The 22,061-nt window shown below is 42.5% G+C and overlaps 1 pseudogene; it reads left to right on the forward strand.

Annotated features, from left to right (window-relative positions):
• Positions 1 to 1,966: 1,966 nt before the first annotated feature.
• On the forward strand, positions 1,967 to 8,797 carry LOC113189903 (short coiled-coil protein-like; annotated as a pseudogene).
• Positions 8,798 to 22,061: the final 13,264 nt, after the last annotated feature.

Consider the following 22,061-nt stretch of genomic DNA (forward strand, 5'->3'; position numbering starts at 1 on the left):
CAGGAGGATTAGTGTTCAAAGCCAGCCACATCAACATCAGGTGCTAAACAACTCAGTGAGACCCTGTCTCCAACTACATGCAAAATAGGGTTGAAGAAATGGCTCAGTGGTTGAATGCCCTGAATTCAATCCCTAATACTATACCTCCAAAACATGATACTTTATGGCCTATGTGTTTTGTAATTTTATAATTTGTTTAAACATATTAAACAAAAGCCTTAAAACCATATTATGTAACAATTCACAGATTCTGTTCTAATTCATTTTGTCTCTTCAACTCCCCATATATGGCAGAATCTTACATGGGTAACAGATATCCTTGTGACTCTGCTGTAATTTCCAATTTTTATAATATGGATACATGCTTTATAATTGTATATTTAATTTTTTTAAATTATAAGTAACATCATCCATTTGAGGGCTAGTCCTTTACCAGCCTTGGTAGTGGTTGAAACTGAGGAGCCTACTGCATTAGGTCACATGACACTCCACTTCCCATTTTATAAAGACAAAATAATAATCAAAGGCTTTCCCCCATTACAGGTGATCTGAGCTCTTAGACTCCCCAGTACCCCCTTCCCAGTGGCTGCACATGTATGAGATAGTGGCTTTTTTCCCTGGACCATTTTTCAGGTTCCTTCTTCTTTCAGACTCCCCAGGATAAGCATCCAGTCCCCACCCACACTGCTGGAGCTGGCAGGGCGCAGCCTGCTGAGCGACAAGTCCAGGGCAGTCCTGGATCTGGAGGACCTGCCCATAGAGCTCTTCCCACCACTCTTTGTGGAGGCCTTCAGCAGGGGACACACTGAGGTCCTGAAGAAAATGGTGCAGGCCTGGCCCTTCATGTGCCTGCCCCTGGGGGCCCTGATGAGGAAGCCACAGCTGGAGATGCTCCGAGTGGCATTGGATAGGCTGGACATGCTGCTTGCCCAGCAGGATCACCCCAGGTGAGGGGGACCCAGGTGGCCTGGAAGTGCCCTGGGGACCAGGGAAGTGATGGCTGTGGGTGGGGAGACTGGGTGCTGAAGAGTGCCACCATAGATGTTTTGGAGAGACCTTGCCCATTCTGAGCCCCATCTGGGAACATGTCCCAGATGTGAAGGGTGCTTGTGACAGCTGCGGTGACCACTGAAGAGGGCTGAATCTGCCCCTCGCTCAGCTGCTACAGGTCAGGTCAGCAGCCTGTATTGGAGGGAAGTGGGTGGAGAAAAGCAAGACAGAATATAAAGGTGGGGCAGGGGGCAGAGGCTGAGAGGTGAAGGAGGGGGCCTCAGGGCTGAGACTCTGCTGTCCTCCCTACGGGAGGTGGAAACTGCAGGTGCTGGATAGCAGAATGTTCGCCACAACTTCTGGAGGATGTGGTCAGGAGCCATGGTCGATGCCTGCTCACCAGATGCCATGAAGAAGAATCAAATGCTGAAACATGGTCCAGCAATGGCAGCTAAGCCACTCTTGAAGGTTTTCATAAACTTGAACCTCACAAAAAGGCCTCTGGATGAATTCCTGACTCACTTGTTCCTGTGGGTCACACAGAGAAGGGACAGGCTGCACCTGTGTTGCACTAGGCTGAAGATCCTTGAGAAACCCACCGGCCACACCAGGAAGGTCCTGAGACTGTTGCAGCTGGACTCTGTCCAGAAGAAAGTGCACTGCACCTGGGCAACCTCAACCTTGGCTGCTTGTGCTCCTTTCTTGGGCCAGATGAGGAACCTAAGGAAGCTGCTTGTCTCTCAGGTCCGCATGCCTACCCACACCTCCCCAGAGGAGCAGGAGAGGCTGCTCGTCCAGATCACCACAGAGTTCCTCAGGTTGGACTACCTGCGGAAGTTCTGTGTGGATGCTGTCCTCCTCCTCAAGGGCCACCTGGAGCAGGTGCTGAGGTGAGTAAGGGGGGTGAGCATCCTCTGCAGACCAGTATCAGTAAATATGAAAGGGCACCTACTGTGTGCCAGCCACTGACACTCTCATGGTGAACAAGACACTGGAAGGTAAATACCCCATCATCTATTCCTATTGTATCCTGAAGCTCAATCTTCTAACCTGTGTTAGAGCAAAGGGCTAAACCAGGGCCCATGGTCTGGGAAGCATAACTCTGCTTAGAAGCCAGCTGGGGAGAACAGGAGCTAGTGAGTGTGGGTGAGGATCCTTTTCTGGGAGGCCTATCTAGCAACAGAGGTGCAAAGCAGGGTAGAGGAGAGGGCAGTGAAGGAGAGGAAGTCCCTACACCTGTACCCCCAACAGGGAAGCTCTGTGCTCTCCAGCTGGTAGCACAGAGACCCACCTCTAATGCCCATGTAAGGAAGGTTGTTCTGAGCTCCAGGTAGTGATTCTGCAGTCCAGGATTAGGAGCAGGGATGGAGGCCTTGCTAAGGGTGCAGGGTGTGAATCCTGCGGGCGTTAACCCCAGTAGGTTTGTCACATCATGCCTGGTTTGTCCTTTGTACATGACTCCCCTTGACCTCCTCTGACCAGAGATGTGGCTTTCTGCTTGTTATTGAGGATGGGGTTCTTAGAGATCGTGGATCCACCTGGTCACAAAATTGTTGGTAAAAGGCTCAGACTGAAATGCAGTGACCTGAATGGGCAGATTCTGCAAAATGTCAACCATGTTCACATGGCCATGGAGACATTGGGTTTAGGCCAATTCATTTTCTCCCTTAGAAATCACTGCCAGTTTCTCCTTAGGCACCTGAAGACCCCCACTTGGAGGCCTTCTCAATAACCAATTGCCCGCTCTCAGATTACCAGCCAGCTCAGAAGCCTGGATCTAAGGGGCATCAAACTGACAAATTTCAGTCCGGTGCCCCTCCAAATTTTTCTGGAGACTATTGCAGCCACCCTGAAGAGCCTGGACTTGGAAGCCTGTGAGATGACAGACTCCCAGCTCCAAGCCATCCTGCCTGCCCTGAGCCACTACTGTCCTCCCAGTCCTGAGGGACCTGCTTCTTCACACTGCCAGGCTGAGCCAGTTGAGCATAGAGCTATTCCCTGCCCCTCTGGAGAGCTATGATGCCCAGGATGCCATCCACCCAGGGAGATGTTCTCAACTCTGTGCTGAGCTCACAGCAATACTGAAGGACTTTAGGCAGCCAAATGTCCTTGTGTTCTGTACTGTCTCATGTCCTCAATGTGGCAGCATGTTCCTCTACAACCAGGGCCTCATTCACTGTTCCTGTCCAACAGCTGCCTAGTTGGGTGTGTATAAAAAGCTGTCTTCTAGGCAATTAGAGGTATAACCAGAATGCAGTATGATTGTGAAGGAAACTCAGAGCCCAGCATTTCAGACACTGCTTGAAATGTGGATTGGGAAAGGAAACTGAAGCAGGGGGACACATTGGAAGGGACCCCTTGAAGATAAGACCCTCTGTATACAGCCATATGTGTCTTAATAGGGTCATAACTAGGGACCTGGATTTCTAGAATGGGATTTAGGCTTCATGCACATATGAAGAAGCTATTTTGTTTCATGGATGGTCCATAAATCAATAGTCAAAATGAACAGAATCTCAAGGTTAGTCTTCTTATGTCCTCTGTGATGGATTTACCTGGATTTCTAATTTAAACCTTGGGATTCTCCAGGTACTTATGGAGAAAGATGGCCCTGGGTTCTTGGTGTTCAATGAGGTTCAGCCCCGGGAACTCAAGGTATCGAACTGAAATTTGGTCATTATATGTGGCGGCTACTCTGTGGTTTAAGGCATACAGGTGCCCACAGCAGGCCTGGAACATTCTAAGTGCTCAGTGAAATTGGAAGAAAACCATTCCTCAGGGGACTTCAGTGCCAGACACTCAGCACTGGCCCCTCCTTGTGGGTCTCTGTGTAGACCCAGAAGTCTAGGGTCCTGGGCTTTGGCTGCACTGGTAACAGGCCAAAGCCTCTGGGCCTCACCAAACCTTGCCTGCCATCCTGCTAGGTAGTCTTTACTCAATTAAACCAGCAATGTATACCAATAAAGGTATCCAGATTACCTTTTAGCAAAATAGTAGAATCATGTACAAAGATGACACTTGCAAACATTTCTAACTCAAACTGAATAAATTACAACCTCTGGTGAGGTGGGGGCTGCTCATGACTGACGGATCTTCCTCAAACACTTCCAGTCTCTCCCTACCCAAGGACAAAATATGGCCTCTTTTAATCAGCAGATGGTGAGAGGATGAGTAAGGATAGGGTAGCTCTGGGGAAATACATGACCCTGACTTGGTGCCTGGTCTGAGACCATGATCCCCTAAGTGATAGCTCCTGCTGAGGACTCACGCTGGTGGGGTTGTGCAATGACCTTAGCTTTAGCTTCCCATATGAGGTGAAGAAAGTCACCCAATTTTTATTTGAGGTTCCCTAAAGCTGCCTGTGTGTGTGTTTTAATTCGAACCTGAAGGCTTCTCCACACATAGTGAATGGGAACCCAATTTGATGTATAAGCAGACTGCAGCTCCCTCTAGGAACAGGTGGCAGAGTCCCAGCCAAGCACAGCCAGCCCATCTGGCCCCCACACAGCAATCTTTGTGCTTCACCACTGTTTATGACACTTGCTTTCCTTGGGCTCTAAGTCTAGATTGCACGTGGGGCAGGTGGAAAGTTCAACAGCATTCATTCTGCGTTGCTGCTGGATTTAGGATCAAATAAAGGCAAGGACGATCTGCAGTACGAGATTTGTCATCATTTGTTCTTTTAAGGATCTTCATGACCAAAAAGGGACTTGAATATATTCTGGTGTGTCCAGACTCCTTGAATTGTATAAGGACTTCGAGGTCCATGTGTCCCTACACACCTCTGGGGATAAAGCACCCAGACTGCTCTTTGAATTCCTCATCTTTTGACTCTAGGTTCATGTGTGTTGTGAGAGAGCATATGACTGTAGGATGTCATGATAAACAGGGCCGAGTGTTTAAGGATGGCCGGGTCTGAAGGGGACTGGGTTCCACTCCCTGGAGTGCTACTCAAAGATGCACATTCCTTTGTGCATCTGCATCAAAAGAATCTAGATCCCCTTCTGGAACATTGGCCAATTTCCCCTGTACAATCTAGGAACCCAGAACCCATGCTTTTCTACAGAAATGAGTGAACTTCATAAAAATTAACTGAGGGCCTGTGGACATAGCTCAGTGGTAGAGCACTTGCCTAGCATGTGGAAGGACCTGGGTTCCATCCCCAGAACCACAAAAGTATGTGAACAAATAAGTGAATAAATAAATCCAATATTGATGTGACACCAGGGTGGAGTTTTAATTTGAAGAAAATTGTCTATCTGTGGGGAGTACTTGAAAAGAAAGAACCAGAACCCACATGAAAACAATCAAATGCATTCTTTAATTGGTATGCACAGGTATGGAAAATTGATGTCCTTAAAGATTCTTTTCCAAAAACAAATTCCTTTGAACTGATTGGTTTAAGCCATGAGGGGCGTATGTGCTGAACTACATGGTTTCCAAACATGTTATCAACCACCATAAACTATTGGGAGGGTCATCTGGCATCCCAGGTATTTTTTCTGTCTCATGCTGATTGGTGGTTGCTAGGGGGTTGCTAGGGGTCCTCACCTAGCCTAACTGAATCAGAGACACCTGGTGCCTCAGATCTCTCTTGTTATTTGTAGATAAACAACTCAGCAGGGTGGGTATGTGCCTAGGAGTGCTCTGTGGTTTTTTCCAAGGACAAGGGTCATGCCCCCTTCCTTGGACAGGCTTTGCTCTGAGGTAGAGGCTGGTTTCTCAAAAATGGAGTCACATCAGTTTCTCACTATATCCCTTGTGGCTTTGAAACTTACAATTTTTCCTCAAAAAACTTCTCCCTGAACTTCCTTTCCCTAATCCTCTCCTCCTAGGTTTCTCTTCTCTAATCTCATTTTCTCTGAAACATCTCTTTAAAAACAACCTGTTTTAAACACTTTCCTACAACCACAAGCACTCCAAACTGTTGCCATCAGTTTCAGACAACTCAAGGAAACCATCTCTGGTTGTGTCCTTGCTGAGGATGTCTATCAGCCATGAACTCCTGTGCACTTACAGGTGTAGCTAATGGTGAAACTTTTCCATCAAAACGACACCACTCCATGTCAAACTCTGACAAAACAGGGCTGAGGGAGGTGCTAGGAAGAGGGCATCTTGAACTATCCAAGTAGCTGGGATTACAGGGGCAGGTCACCAAACCTGGTACTACACAATATTTTTAATAGGCTGGACTCTTCTGATCTATTTCTTTTCCTGGATTTCACTCCACAGTGGCACACATGACAATGTACACATGACAATTGAGCCTCATCTCAGAATTAGCATTTTCCATCTCTTATTTCCAAATGCTTTCAAATACTATATGTGGCTTTTAGCATTGCTTCCATTTAAACTGAGCATGGTGGTACCTGTCTATAATCCAGCTATTCAAGAGGCTGAGCAGGAGGATCATGAGGTTGAGGCTAGTCTGGAAAACTTAGTGAGATCCTGTCTCAAAATAAAATATGGCTGGGAGCCAAAAGTGGTGGCAAGTGTTTATAATCCCAGTGGCTTGAGAGGCTGTGGCAGAAGGATAGTGAGTTCAAAGCCAGACTCAGCGAGTTACCATGGCCCTAAGCAGCTTAGTGAGAACGTGCCTCAATAAAAAATAAAAAGAGCTGGGGATGTGGCTCAGTGCTTAAGCACCCCTGAGTTCAATGCCCAGTATGAAGAAAGAAGGAGATGAAGAAGGGGGAGGAGAAAGTGTGGCAAAAAGACAATAAGGAGGAGGAGGAAGAGAAGAAGGGAAAGAAAAATAAACCAGCTAAGGGCAAGTGGACAACCCAGACCTGAGGCAGAGTCCACCCATGAGCTGACCATTCCCTCTACTGGGCACAATGAAATCTGGCTCTAAAACCCAGCAGTGGAAATTTGCTTGGGGGAGATGGGACACACTGGAACAAGCCTGCCCCCTAGTGGCTGATTTACAGGTGGCTCTGGCTTCAGATTTCATTTTTCTGTATTTGGTGCTCACTCTGGAGAGCAGACTTGAAAATTAATTCAAAACTAGATCTCCCCCATGCCAGAAAGTGATTTTCTCTTTGGATGAAGAGGGGTCACCTGAAGGCTCTTTATCAACTGAGCTCCTGGGCCACTTATCTGGCTACACAGCCAGGAGCCCTGAGTTATTCTGGCCACCTCCTTTTGTCTTAACACTGTCCAGCCCATTGTTGGTCCCTCCAAGTATAGCTCCAATCTGTACCCCTTTCCCCACTACCCCCATGCAGGCTTTCACCAACTGTCACCCAAACTACGCACAGTCTCCTAACTGGTTCTTCCACCCTCTTTCTACATTCTGCACATGGAACCACACATTTACACATGCACATATGTGCCCCCACACAGTTTGCTTAAAGCCCTTCAGTGGTTTCTCATTGCTCTTGAATGCCATATTGTCACAGGAGCTACAGGCTGTTCTATCTCTGTGCATTATTCTCCCTTGTTCCCTGTCTTCCAGCCACCTTGCCTCCTCCAGTGAGTTCACTTTTTGCCGCCATGTCTGTTCTCTTTCCCTTCAGTAGAAAGTTCTCTGCCTAATGTTCAAACAGCTACTTCTATGCTTACACTGTTTCCACTTATGTCACTTATTTGGTAGGGATTTTACCACCACTTCTTGACCTTTCTTACAGAATCTTACAGAATTTTTGAGGCTCTAATTTCAATACATAGTCTTTCTTGACAAAGTTATTTACTATTTGCCTTTTCTGTGGAACTCAAAGTTTCATGGAGGCAGATACTGGGATTATTTTTATGATTTAAGTTTTTAGAGCAGCTTTAATTTTCCAGAAGAAGTGGGGAGCAGGGTAGAAGTTTTCCCATGCCATTCAAGACCCCATCATCCACAGAGGTGCCTTTGTTACACTGATGAACCTGCATTGATGCATCATTAACACCTGGTGTCCACAGCAGGGGCTCAAAAGCACAGTTCTGATGTGAGTTCTAGCATGGTGTTCTCCACACATTTATCCAGATGACTCCTTGCTCACATATTGCAAATATTTTCTGAACATTGATTTTTTTTTCCTTTTCCATCTCAGGCTTCTTTGAGTTTCCCTCTGTTTTGCTTTCTGATGCCCCAGAACAAACCTGGTGTCCAGGAGTTGGTTGGACACTCTTCCCTCACTCATGGCTTCTAATCACCTCTTAACCCTTACTTCTTTTCTGTTTTTAGTCCTCTTTTAAATGATACATTTTTTATTCAGGAAATACATTTGGGTGCTAGGGCTTTAGCTCAGTGGTATAGTACCAGCCTTGCATGTGAAAGGCACTAGGTTCAATCATTAGCACCACATAAACAATAAGTAAAAAAGATATTGTGTCCATATACAACTAAAAAAAAACTAGAAAAATCGTTTATATATTCCTCTATTAGTCCCTCCATTGATACTGATCCATCTAGGAAGACATATGTCCAGATGAATAAGTAGACATTCATATACATGATAGTTAGATAGGTAGGTAGGTACACAGGTCGTGGGATGTGGTGCATGTATTCACTGTAAGAGGTCATTTATTGCAGCATTGTTTAAAATAGCTGAAGACTGAAGATAACCTTGAAGATAATGAAACTAAAACATGGATGCAGTTGATGCTGAAAATCAGGTGGAACTGGAAGAAAAAATCACGACTTTATTAATCAAGTGTTGGAACTCTAACACACACTTGAAGATCTCTCTGCAAAAGTAGTTGCAGTTAAAGAATAAAACCTGAAGCTAAACCAGAACACCAAGTTCTTGGACAATATATGGAAAACCTCATGTCTGCTTCTAGTGTTTTTTAAACTGACACAAAAAGCAAAAGAAAGTAAGATATTGGTTTCCCTTCTGTTTCATGGAATTTCTGCTGATTTTTTTTTCCTTTAAAACTTGGATAGATTCCAAAAGTTACAATACCTTTCTTTGTGGCTTCATTGAATATTTATGAAGATAATGGCAGATCTAGGCAAAATTAACTAAATAATAGGAGACTTCCATGAGTTTGTGTATTATGTTAGTGTATGAAAATGTGCAAATATATTGTAAAGACTTTATAATTAGAACTGCATATATTTATGAGACTTGAAGATGAATATTTTATCAAATTTGCTTTCATATATAGGTTTAGCACTGTCTTTTATTATATAGGCTTAGTAAAATATATAAGAAAATAACCACCATGTTGTGAAAAATTGACCAAAATCATGTACTGAATGCACAGCTTTATGTTCTCTGTCCCCCATCTTGTGCCTACCATTTCCCTTCCCCTAAGGGAAAAAAAGTTTTCACATTTGTAAAAGTAATTTTAATAGTTAATCACTTATGAGAGTGACCTGACTCTAATTGTTGAAACTCAACCAAAATAAGATACTCTTTTAGCTAGAGCTTGTCCTGTGTGATATTTAATAATGAGAGAGGATTTTGCTGGTTTCTCTTTAAGCAATTGAAGATGGACTAAAACTATAAAAATGGTCTCATACTGGGAAGATTTGTTTAAAATCCCTTTTATACAAAATAAGCCACTTGTTACCTGAAAATATAGAAGTTCTTATCATGTGTGTGTTCAGGATAGAAAATCTTAGAAAAAATAGAAATGGGGCAGGAAAAGCATTTGGAGTAAGTACTGGTAAGTTCAAGTAAGCAACTCCAAATACTTTCACTTCAGATTTATGTTCTCTCTGGCAGAACAGACTTTTGTCAGACAAAAGGTAAATATTAAAGGCAGCAAAATACAACAGACACTAGTATGGCAGTATGTATAAACGTGGATGTGTAACCGATGTGATTCTGCAATCTGTATACAGGGTAAAAATGGGAGTTCATAAACCACTTGAATCAAATGTATGAAATATGATATGTAAGGAGCTTTGTGATGTTTTAAACAACTAATAAAAAATTAAAAAATTTAAAAAAAGAAAAAAAAGTACATTAAGTTTGAATAACTTTATTTAAGCCACATTTTAAGAGATCAATTACTATTTAGTCTCAAGGACATTTACCCAGTTGATCAAATCTTGCAAAATTCCTTGAGAGAGTTTTTTAGTAACAGAATCATGAACACATTTTAAAACATAAATGTAAAACTATGGTAATTTTAATCTTAGGATTTTAGTGCTTTATTCTCCCAGAATTTTTTGCAGAGGTTTAGTCATTCTTTAACGTTTTTTAAAATTTATTTTTCAGATTCCATTTGGTATGGGAATCTGTACTGGAAATAATATTAAGATCAGAGGAAAAGAGTTCTACTAACATAACTTATGGTTATTAGATTTGGGCTACTTTTCATCATGGAATAATCTTATATATTAGTGTAAGATGTGATATGTGACTTTACTTTTATAAATATATAATTAAAGTATGCCGCGTCCGGCCTCAGGAACCAAGTCCGGCAAAGGACGTCGAGGTTAAAAAAATTAAAAAAAAAAAAAAAAAAACACAGGACACCAAGGTTCTTCATCCAGGAGGAGGCATGTGTGCGCTTTACTATCAAAGTTTGTTCCCTTATATACTTTCTATAACTGCAGTGGAAATTTAGCCAAAACAGGGGAGGAATAACACCTGCTACTCTTGGGTTACCGTGACCGTCCCTTATCAGGAAGCTCCGAGAAGGCCAAGATGTTCCCAAAAAGGCACATATGTCTGAGGCAGATAAACATGAAACCGCAAGCCTGCGTCAGGACCCTGTGAGCTGGCCACTTTGACTTGCACAACAAGGAACTGGGGGCTGGGCCCCGAGGGCCAGGGAAGGCCTGCTACCAGCAAGTCCCCCTCTTTAGTTTTTTGCATGTCAAAGGGAATCAAGTAGCCCCTGTCTTAGGTCATCCACTGCCCTTACAGTGCTTACCCCTCTCTGGGGAGGCCCCATTCCCCTGGCTTAGGTTGCAGTGCAAGCGTGGAAGTTGCTCGTCACTGGGTACTACAAGATCAGCTCTTGTCCTACGTAAAGGACACTTTTCAGTTAGGGTGTCATGGCCAGCAGGACACAACTGCGGATCCCAGTCATCATCTTTGCAAGTGGGATAGCTATGACCAGGGAGCTTTCTGAACGTAAGGGTCTGGGATGACGGCACCAAGTCAGCAGGGCAATTAGGGACCTGGGCAAAAGCAGGCACATAGGAGGGCTCGGGTATTGGCTCCTGTCCAGTTACATCTCATCTGCGGATGGGTCGTAAGTACACCTCGTGGGCGGAATCATCCATCTTCAGGCGCTGGTAGTGAACCTGTATTGGCTTGGAGGTTAAAATGTTAATCTGGTCCTTAATGAATTGAGTTATCCTATTTGCAACACAAGGTCCCAAGGTTGCAATCAAAAGAAGACTCAGTAAGGGCCCTAGGAGGGGAAGAAGGTAGGGCAGGAACCCATTCATCCCAGTCAAAAGAGGGTTCTCGAATAATTCTTTTCTCCTTTTCTCTAGGTCTTCTTGAAGCTCCTTGATTTTAGTGCGAACTATGCCCGATTTATTGGCATAGAAGTAGCACCTTTCTCCCAAAGTTAAGCAAATCCCTCCCTGATTGGTGGTCAGCAGATCTAGGCCTCACCTATTCTGAAGGACTACTTCTGCCAAAGAGTCAATTTGGTCTTGTAGGTCCCCAATAGTGCCAGATAGGGTCTGCATATCATCTATAAGCTGCTGAGATAGACGGCAGTAAGAATGTATCGCTGTACCCAGTCCAGCTGTGCCTGTGCCCACAGCAGCCGTTATCCCCAGTGTGGCGAGTAGTGGTAAAGCCTGTATAGCTCGCCTGTGCCTTTTTACTAGGGTGTCTAGACTGGGAATAGGTAAGGGCTCATCCCCAGGGACAATGGTTATGTCAGGGAGGAGCAGGGTGAGAACACAGACACCTGTCCAATTTTCAGGGAGTCGAGAAAAGGCAGAATTTTCCCCACACATAAAAACAGTGCCATTAGGGGGACAGAGGGCTGGAGTGGGTGAGGAATAATTCTTGGTTATTGAGATTGACCAGTTTCCAAAGGAAGTCACTCCAACATCAACATCATAGGTGTTGTTTTGCATCATACCCAGGAGACATTCTGTAAAAGTGCCCATAGTTTGGACCTTGAAAGGCAGTCCGGGCTGGCAAGTATCATTACTATGCATGGTGACATTAATAGGGACCTCTATGGGCATAACCGCCCCTGTTGTCATGCAGAGCCAGCAATCATTAGCAAGCATGGGATAAGAGTTGTTAAGTAAGAAAAGGGTGGTTTTTAAGATATCCCACATATTGGCATCCAGATCTGGGAGCTGAGACTTAGGCAGCACCAAGGGATGGTATATGAGGTCAGGAATCTGCGGTTTCAAAAGCTTGATAACTTGAAGATGTTTAACAGAATCCGTGACCCCCCCCCCATCAGAGATCCCTGTGGGGGCTGCAGTGGGCCAACAGGAGGACTTTCCAACCTCACCCTGGCACCCAGCCAACCGGAGTTTAGATTCAACTCCCCCTTGGCCAAAAAGAAACGGAGTGAGTGAAAAGTCACTCCCACCCCCTCCCCTGACAGGGTCTCAGTCAATCTGGCCTCAAAATACTGTCGTCCCTTGTATACACAAATCGAGGCCGTCTCATAGCAAGAGACATGAACTGCTGAAGTATAAGTGAAAGTTGTGGAGCAGTTAATGAGGGTTTTTTCTGGACGAGGGGGGTTAATCTTTGGTTTGTTCACGAATACCCACTTAGGGTGGTGAAATCCCCCAATTTATTGATGAACTTCAGCCCGGAGGTAGGCTACCTTGGTTACACAATCGACAGTCTGAATCCAGCTACTGGGGGCCTGATTCCAAATCCCTCCCCTGCACTCGCAGGGGGTCCCAAAAAGATGCTGGTACATATTACCTGGTGGGGGACCCATTCCTGCATCCACAGGCCTGCATACCAGGACTGTTATAAGGAAGATCCAACCCGCAAAACTCATTCTGTCACTCCTTTGGAGAAATGAAAATGGCCGAACCTGAAATCCCAGGGTCGTCGCTCCTTCCTGAGTCTGCGTCCACCGGTCTCGTGCAGCGTTCCAGGACCCAAATGGGTTTTTCCGTCCCTGGAGGGAAGACACATACAGCTCCTCTCACTCTAGCCAAGAGTGGAGCAGGGGGTTGCCACTTTCCTGTAGATAGATCCTTCCACCTTATCTGTGCCTTTTGCATGGTGGGAGAGGAGAAGTGACGCTGCGCCGCTGTATGGCCTTCAACGTCTGTGAGCAAAAAATTTAAAGTGAACAGAGTTATATTTAACAGTGCATGTGGTCCCTGACAACTCTGGTATATCCCCCCCTCTTTTGTTTTTTGCAAAATAGGTTTTAAGATGTTGATGGGCCTGTTCTACAATGGCCTGTTCTTGGGGGTTATATGGGATTCCTGTTTTGTGTATAATATACCACTGTAAGCAAAATTTTTGGAAGGTTTGACTAGTATAAGCTAAGCCATTATCTGTTTCTATGCATCAAGGGGTTCCCATAAAGGAAAAGGTTTTTACATAGTGCTGTATCACATCTTTAGCCTTTTCTCCTGAATGTAAAGTAGCAGAGATAAACCCAGAAAATGTGTCTATACTGACATGTACAAAGGACAACTTTCCAAAACTAGGAATATGAGTTACATCAGTTTGCCAGATGTCATTTGGCTGAAGGCCCCTTGGGTTGACGCCCAGAGAAGGGGAATGGATAAAAGGTGCACAAGTAGGGCATAGGGAGACAATTTTTAAAGCTTGATCCCGGGAACATCCTGAGCAGAAGCGCAAGGATTGTGCGTTTAGGTGAAATTTATTATGAAGCTGAAGGGCCTTATCATACTCAGTTATTGTATATACATGGTTAGTGGCATGTGTGGCAGCGTCTGCCATGGCGTTGCCTGCCGCCAGAGGGCCTGGAAGCCCGGAATGACTTCTAATGTTACCTATGAAGAGGGGATCTGCCCTAGCCCATATAAGAAGCTGTACTGTCTGTAGTTGGTCCATGATAGTGGGTTGTTTTCCAATATAAGGTGCCGTCTCAATCGCGGAGGCGAGCCTGGCGATATAGACACTGTCTGTGAAAACATTAAGGGGCACCGAGCTATAGGTCTGTAAGGCCAATGTTAAGGCTGCAACCTCAGCTTTTTGGGTGGAACAATCGGCCACTCTCTTGCAGATGACCTGGGTCCCATCTGAAACGACAGCAAACTCATTTTTGGCCTCGTCAGTGAAGATGGTTTGTGCCCCCGGGAGAGGATCCCTTTTTAGGATCTTTGGGAAAATTATTGGACATGTTTTTAGATTTCAAGGAGCCTGCTTTTAGGGTAGTGATTGTCAACCTGTCCCATGAAACTACAGAAGAAGAGACACCAGAGATCATGTTCCTGTCTTAATTTAGAAAGAATGTCTTGATTATATGGTAATATGAGAACATCAAAATTTTTCCCAAACAAGGCATCTCCTAGATATTTTGCTTTCCAAACTAATTGTATTACCAGATCATGGAAAGGTATCAAGACCTGGGAGGGGGATGCAGGTAAGTGAACCCAATAAATAGGACCAGTCTGCCAAAAGACTCCAGTCGGGGTGAGTTTTGACGGCAGAACAATGAATAACAAGGACTGGGAGTAGTCCACCAGCATTACCTGCATTTCTTGTAAGGCTGTCTCTATCAATCTAAGTGCCTTCAAGGCTTCTGGAGTAGGTTTTCACGGGGGGTGGGGGTGGGGGAGTGGGTGAGGGGTCTCCTCTCAAAGGGTCATACAGGGGTTTAAGTTAGTAGTTCAATATACTTAATGTTTAATCAACAATGTGAATTTATTTAAAGAAATTAATCTTTATCTTAAACAGTAAGAATTATTAGGCAATAAGGATCTTTCTTTAAAGAAATAAACTTACATTTTAATAGGTGTTTATCATGTCAAAATATGGACAAAATTTTAGCTCACATTAGTATAGTTAAATTAGGAAAATAACCTGAAATACCCTTAAATTAATTATAGTCAGTTTAGTATATATAAATCTCTTTTTTAATTGTTCTAACTTTTTACATCATCTGTTTAGATAACAATATAAAAATCTTTTTTTACTTAGGAAAATGAATATAAAGACCTTGTTTTACCCAAAGATGATTTCTTTCTTCCTTTTAGGATCCATGTGTGCTTTTTCTTTGTTGAAGCATCTTTTTCTTTTTAATACTTTGGAACAATTTCTGAAAACCTTAGAATCTATAAACAAATTATTATACTTTGATAAGAAATATCAATAAAAATATAGTTAAAACCTTTAGATATTTTGTAGAAATAATTATAATAATTTATCATCTTATGAGTTTAAACAGTAACCTTGAGAATTAGAAACTACTTGATTGTATTTTCACTTAAAAGCAAATTAATAGTAAACACATTTATCTCAAATATCTGTAACTGAAAAGGCAGAGTATCTGATAAATGTAAATATAAAACATAAATTATGGGTTTTCTGTTGAAGAAAAACAATTAGGCAAATATATATTAACTAATCAATTAGGCATGTGTTAATTAATTTATAGATTAACAAATATAGGTTATCTAAATATCTAAAAAAATATATATTAAGAATAAGAACTTAACTTATAATTGTATTAACTTCATGTAACCACGTGGTCTTAAAATATTTGGATCCTTTTAAATTTATTTTTAACTAGGAGTGCACTCTTCTATGTGACGTCACTTGACGTAACTGAAATAAGATCCTTGAGTATACATTTTTATTTTTATAGTTAGCAATGAGAATAAGGATTTTTTGGTCATCACAGGAACTTTGCCGGCTTGTTCCTGTGGCAAGCAAATGCATCCTCATAACCTCCAAAATTAAAAGTAAAATATAAAGAAGCATATTTGATATCTCTCATCAATAGAACATTATTTAGTAACACAACTGTTAGACCAGGAAGCAAGAAAAGACCACTGACTCCAATTAAAATCAAATTAAAGCAAGCTTATTATTTCGACCGGCCGGGCTGCCTTTCCCTCCCAAAACGGCGGGAACAAGACAGCCCCGAGGCTTCTTTGTGGCCCCGTTTTATAGCCCAAAAAGTTACACAAAGGGGGGGTTACAGATAACAACACTCTGAGGAGCATAACACAAGTTTACATTTTTGCTGGCCCCGGCATCAGAATTTATGGAGATCTTAGAGACTCAGAGAGGGTCATTGTCCTGCCAGGGAAGGCCAGAATTTATGAGGCGTCACTAAGTTTTAGGAAAGGGTTGTTATCTGGTCAGGGAAAACCAGACCTGGGTGAGTTCAGGGCACGGGCAGGCATTCCAAGTAGGTTCAGAATTTGCAGTAATTTATAGTAAAGCCGAAATTATCTTTTCATGGTTTTATGGTGAGATGCCCAATTTTAAGAAAGGTTGGGTCTATCAACAACTATAGAGAAAAGTCAGGTTATTTAACTTAGAACTAGCTTAAATTTAGGACTGTAACATAGAAACCTGTGGAATTAAATTTTGTCTGAAAAAGATATCTTTCGTTAGCATTTACAAGTAGGCATTTTTTAAAAATACAGGCTCTGAGCAGCTCTGGTAGAAATCTGAAACACAGCAGTACAGGTTAGTGGCTGGAAGGCGGGACTAGAAGTCCTGTTTGAGTGACTGTGGAAGAACCAATCGGAAGCCCGCAAAAGTGTGGGAGGTGGGACCAGGAAGCCGCTCTTCCGGCCAGGCACCCCATGGTTACCATGGTGATGCAAACAACATGGAGTCCGCTGCGCATTTTGGGGGCAAAAGTTCCCCAAGTTTTCCTAGCCGATTGCATTTTGTTTGATTTTGTCTGCATTTTTTCCCCGCCTGGCCAAGATCTTACTGCGGTAGCAGCTTGTTCTGTCTCTGCGACCTGCGGTTGCAGCTGTACATCCTGCACTTCCTGGCGTTCCCCTGGGGAGTCTATAGATAGAAAGGGGTTGGTCCGTGGGAGGTGACAAAGTCACCCACTCCTTGGGGCACCATTCCGTCCCTGGATTGCCCTGTACACCTTGGCTTCCAGGGCCCGGGGCGGCCCCTGTTCCTGTTTTGAGGGCAGCGGCCAGAACCTGTCCAATAATATGAGCTCCATCAATATCCTTACAAGCTCGAATCATATCATCAACACTCTTTGTTCTGATAGATTTAATGGCATTTTGGCAATAGGAATTTGTATTTTCAAGAGCCAATTGCTTAATGACCGGCATGGCTTGTTCCAAGTTAGGGAATATTTTTCCTGCTATCTGCATCAATCGGGCTATGAAGTCAGAATAAGGCTCAGAGGGTCCTTGAGCAATTTTTGAAATTTTTGCTTCAGCATTTGAAATTGGTAGAGCCTTCCAAGTCTGAACGGCTGCTGTAGCTATCTGAGCATAGACCCCAGGATCATAATTAATCTGCTGATTTATGATAGCATATTGTCCCGAGCCTGTTAACATTTCAAGGTTACACCGTGGGAAGCTGGAGTCCTGATTGACTCAGGCTAGCTCCACACCTCTCTTTATTTTCACTTTTCCACAACAAAAAATCCCCTCCGGACAACACAGCCCTGAAAAGCTGTTGCCAGTCACTAGGTGTCAGCTGATTGACAGAGAAAGACTCTAAGAGAGTCAATGTAAAGGGGGCATGAGGTCTGTAATTAGTAACTGCCTCCTTTAGTTGTTTAATATCCTTAAAGGCTAAAGGAACATGCACTCTGGCCAGCTGTCCATTGGCATCCAGGTTTTCAATTACTGGAAAAATTTGGGCCGTCTTAGGCTGCCACTGAACACCCCCCCCCCCCCCCGCCTTCTGGGGTTGTCCTCATCCCAATCGGGGTTATAAGGAGGGAGCGCAACAGCTATTCGGGCTATAGGTGCTTTAAATCTTGACTTCCTCAATTGACCCTCCAGTTCCTCCTCCCTTTCCAGTTCCTCCTCCTGCCAGCTGTTACCATGGAGCCCAGTTAGTAACTCCCTTATCTTAGAAATGTAGTCAGCACTGTGAAGCCCAGCTCAAACATTTTGCATCCTTTTTATGACCTAATTTACAAATATTTAAAATTGTGTTAAGAGTTCAGCTTTGCTGTTTAATAAAATGCTCTTACTGAAGGGGGATGGGGAAACATTTTGACATTTCCACCTTAAGGAATACTTCAGGGAGGTTAAAAAACAAACCATCTTTATTAGAAAGGATAGTAATATTAAGGTTGTATTATCAAATCAAAAGAGGAAGTTATAGAGAAATATCTCTTGTATACTCCTGTTTGTGGTAAAGGATGAAACACCACCAATGGCACACATCTGTGCATGCACACACACACACACACACACACACACACACATATTTTGCTTTAGTATGTGCAGACCCCAGGCAGATGTTGATAAACCCAGCCTAATTCCTTCCTAAGATCAGAAGTCATCTCGTCAAAAGGTATAAAAAGTACATTTCTGTTTTCTGTAAATACAAAATTTTGTGTTTGCCCTGGCTGTATTTTGATGTTTTAAATTTGCTTGGAATACATGCCCATGCCTTGGACTCACCCATGCCTGGCTTTTTCTGACCAGGTAACAACCCTCTCTGAAAACTTAGTGGTGCCTCATAAATTCTGATGTTGGGATCTGAACTTATTTCCTAACTTGAAATATTGAGCTATGTAGATCACTAACCAACTATCTGCTTTTGTATCATACTAATCAAAATCCTGTTAGCTGTAAGTTATCCAAGACACCCCCCCCTCTGCAAATTTTTGTGTCACAAAACCTCTTTCCTGAAAGTGGGGTGCTGATTTCTAGCCCATGTTGGGAGAGAAAGTTGCTGATCAGCTCTCTTTGTGTACTCAAATAGAAGCTTGCTTTAGTTTGATTTAAAAATGGAGTTGGTAGTCTTTTTTTTACATTGGGGTTCAACAATGTAGAAGAACCAGCAGCAGTCGGTGCCTCTGGAGAAGGAAAAGGCACTAAACAGCAGGACTTGGTGGGAGATTTAACTTTCCAGTTATTTCTTTTTGTGCCCTTAAGTGACAAGCTGTATCCACCTGCAGGGTGCAGTTGGTGCGGCCTTTGCAGACTGAGGGAGACATGGGTGTCTTGCTTGTACTTGAATATTCACTGCAGATTCAAAAATTCATATGAGCTGAATCACATGTGCTTCTTCACATCTGTGGTGGACTGTAGACTCTCAGGTTGCTGAGAGGAAGAGAAAAGCTCAGTGTGTGTTTGAGAGTGTTTTATAAAAAGAGTCTTGGGTTGGGGATGTGGCTCAACATAGCACATCAACGGTAGCACGCTCACTTGGCATGTGCAGGGCGCTGGGTTTGATCCTTAGCACCACATAAAAATAAAATAAAGATGTTGTGTCCACCAAAAACTAATAAATAAAATTTTTTTAAAACTCTCTCTCTCTCTCTCTCCCTCTTTCTCTCTCTTTAAAAAAGAGTCTTATTTCTAGTGTTTGTGTGTATGAGAGCACTTATATCCAAATTTATGACTTTATGTGACTTTCTGTTTCTTATCAATTGTTTATAATTTTGTTTACTTTTATAAAGAAAACATGTTTGAGGAATAATTATAAAGTATGTTTTTTTATCCATGTTTGAAGATGAGAAAGCCAAGCAGACAAATGCTGAGTGGTTCTGCCTGCAGTGCTGTGATGTGTACCTATGGCAATGCTTAGCCTTATAAACTTCTGTATGCTCACTGCTAACAGTCCTTGAAGTTACCTGCTTCATGGGAAAGTGTTAGATACTAAATGAGCAGGTATATGATGAATGGTAGCTACTTTGTGATGTCATTATTTTCTCATTTTTTCCTACTTAAATGTTTAAGCCACTATTTGCAGGCCACACATTATTTTTTCCCACATTTTTTATTGGTACATTATATTTGTAAATAATGATGGGATTTATTGTCACTTATTTGCACATGCACACAATATAACAATATCATCTGGCCCATATCACTCCCCAGCATTTCCCCCATACCTCCACACTTCCTATCCCTTGGTGTCTTTTCTTTATAGATCTCACTTTGATTTTCATGAGATCCACTCCTACCTTTATTTTCTTTTTTCCTCTCTAGCTTCTGTGTATAAGATAAAACAAATGACTTTTGACCTTTTGAGCTTGACTTAGTTAACTTAAAATGATGGTCTCTAGTTCCATCCATTTTAATGCAAATGACATTATTTCTTTTTTCTTTAGGGCTGCATAAAGAAAAATGTACATTAAAATTGTGTATATAGCTGAGCAAGGTGGTGCATGCCTGTAGTCCCAGCAACTTTGGAGGCTGAGGCAGGAGAATCACACTTTCAAACCCAGTCTCAGCAATTAAGCCAGGCTCTAAGCAACTCTGCAAGACCCTGCCTCTAGTAGAATATTAAAATAAATGGCTGGGGATTTTGCTCAGCATTAAGTGTCTCTGAGTTCAATTCCTGGTACCAAAAAAAGAAATAATAATCCTGTATAAATAACACATTTTATGTATCCATTCATCCATTGATGGCTACCTAGGCTGGTTCCATAGCTCAGTTGTTGTGTATTGTCTTGCTATAAATATGGGTATGCTTGTATCACTGTAGTAAGATGATTTTAATTCTGCCATCCATAATGAAGAGTTGTATAGCAGGGTCATATGGTGGTTTCATGCCTAGTCTTTTGAGGAGCACCTCCATACAGATTTCTTTACTTGTACTAATTTGCAATTACACCAACAGTGTAAATTTGTTTAATTTTCTCTATATCCTCTCTACCATTTATTATAATTTGTTGTCTTGATAACTACCATTCTGACTGGTGTGCAATGAAATCTTGGTAAAATTTTTTGATTTTCCTTTTTCCTTTTTTTATTAGAACTTCATGGTTGTACATAGTAGTTGGATTCATCCTGATGAACTTACACATGCATGGAATTCAATTTCAGATCATGACCCCTCTTTTATATCCCATCATCCCTCCCATTCTCCATCCTCAGTATAGTTGATTTGCATTTCCCTAGTTGCTAATAATGTTGAACATTTTTTCACATGTTTGTTGGTCATTTTGTTTCTTCTTTTGAGAAATGCCCCTTTGATTCATTTGCCCATTTATTAATTGGGTTATTTGATTTTTTGGTGTTAAGTTTTTTGAATTCTTTATATATTCTAGATATTAATCCTCTATCAGAAATCTGCTAGGGTAGCTAGCAAATTTTCTCCCATTTTGTAGGTTCTCTCTTCACTTTCTTCATTTTTTCACTTGGTGTGCAGAAGCTTTTTAGTTTAATGCCATTCCTTTTATTAACTCTATTATTTCCTGAGCTTTAGAGGTCCTATTGAGAAAGTCATTGGGCCTAAAAATTGAAGTATTTACCCTATGTTTTCTTTTAGGAGTTGCATAATTTCTGGCCTAATTCTTAGGGCTTTGATTGATTCTGAGTTGATTTTTGTGCAGGGTGAGAGATAAGGGTCTTGTTTTATTCTCTACGTATGGATAACCATTGTTTAAAAATTCTGTCTTTTCTCCCATGAATGTTTTGTTGCCTTTGTCAAGGATCAGATAGATTTCTGCAGATGTGTAGCTTTGTCTCTATGTCTTTTATTCTGTACTATTGGTGAAAACTACTCATTATCAGTAATAGGTGTGGGAATGTGGTGAATAATATCATGGAGATGAAAACAAAGTATACCCCGACTATCTCTGTTGTAACCCCAGGCCTCAAGCTCACCCAGATAAACATGAAACCCAAGAGGAAATGTTGTACCTGCTGAAAATGCAACTTCACCAGCCAGGGCCTACCCCAGCACGCTGCACACACCAAGCTCAGTGCTTCCAGAGAGAGCTGATGGAAGCTATGCCAGGACCTTGCACATTCTTATGTTCTAGACGTGTTTCCAAATGTGTGAACAGTCTCAAAGATGTAATTTTATGGTATGTTTCATACATTTATGTTTTTTTTCTTTGAGAGAGACAGAGAGAGAGAGAGAGAGAGAGAGAGAGAGAGAGAGAGAGAGAGAGAGAGAGTTTTAATATTTATTTTTTGGTTTTTCGGCGGACACAACATCTTTGTTTGTATGTCGTGCTGAGGATCGAACCCGGGCCACACACATGCCAGGCGAGCGCGCTATTGCTTGAGCGACATTGCCAGCCCAATACATTTATGTTTTAAAGTGATACTTTCTGCTCATTTTCTA

This window comes from Urocitellus parryii, chromosome 8 (assembly GCF_045843805.1).
Source record: "Urocitellus parryii isolate mUroPar1 chromosome 8, mUroPar1.hap1, whole genome shotgun sequence".
NCBI lineage: Eukaryota > Metazoa > Chordata > Mammalia > Rodentia > Sciuridae > Urocitellus > Urocitellus parryii.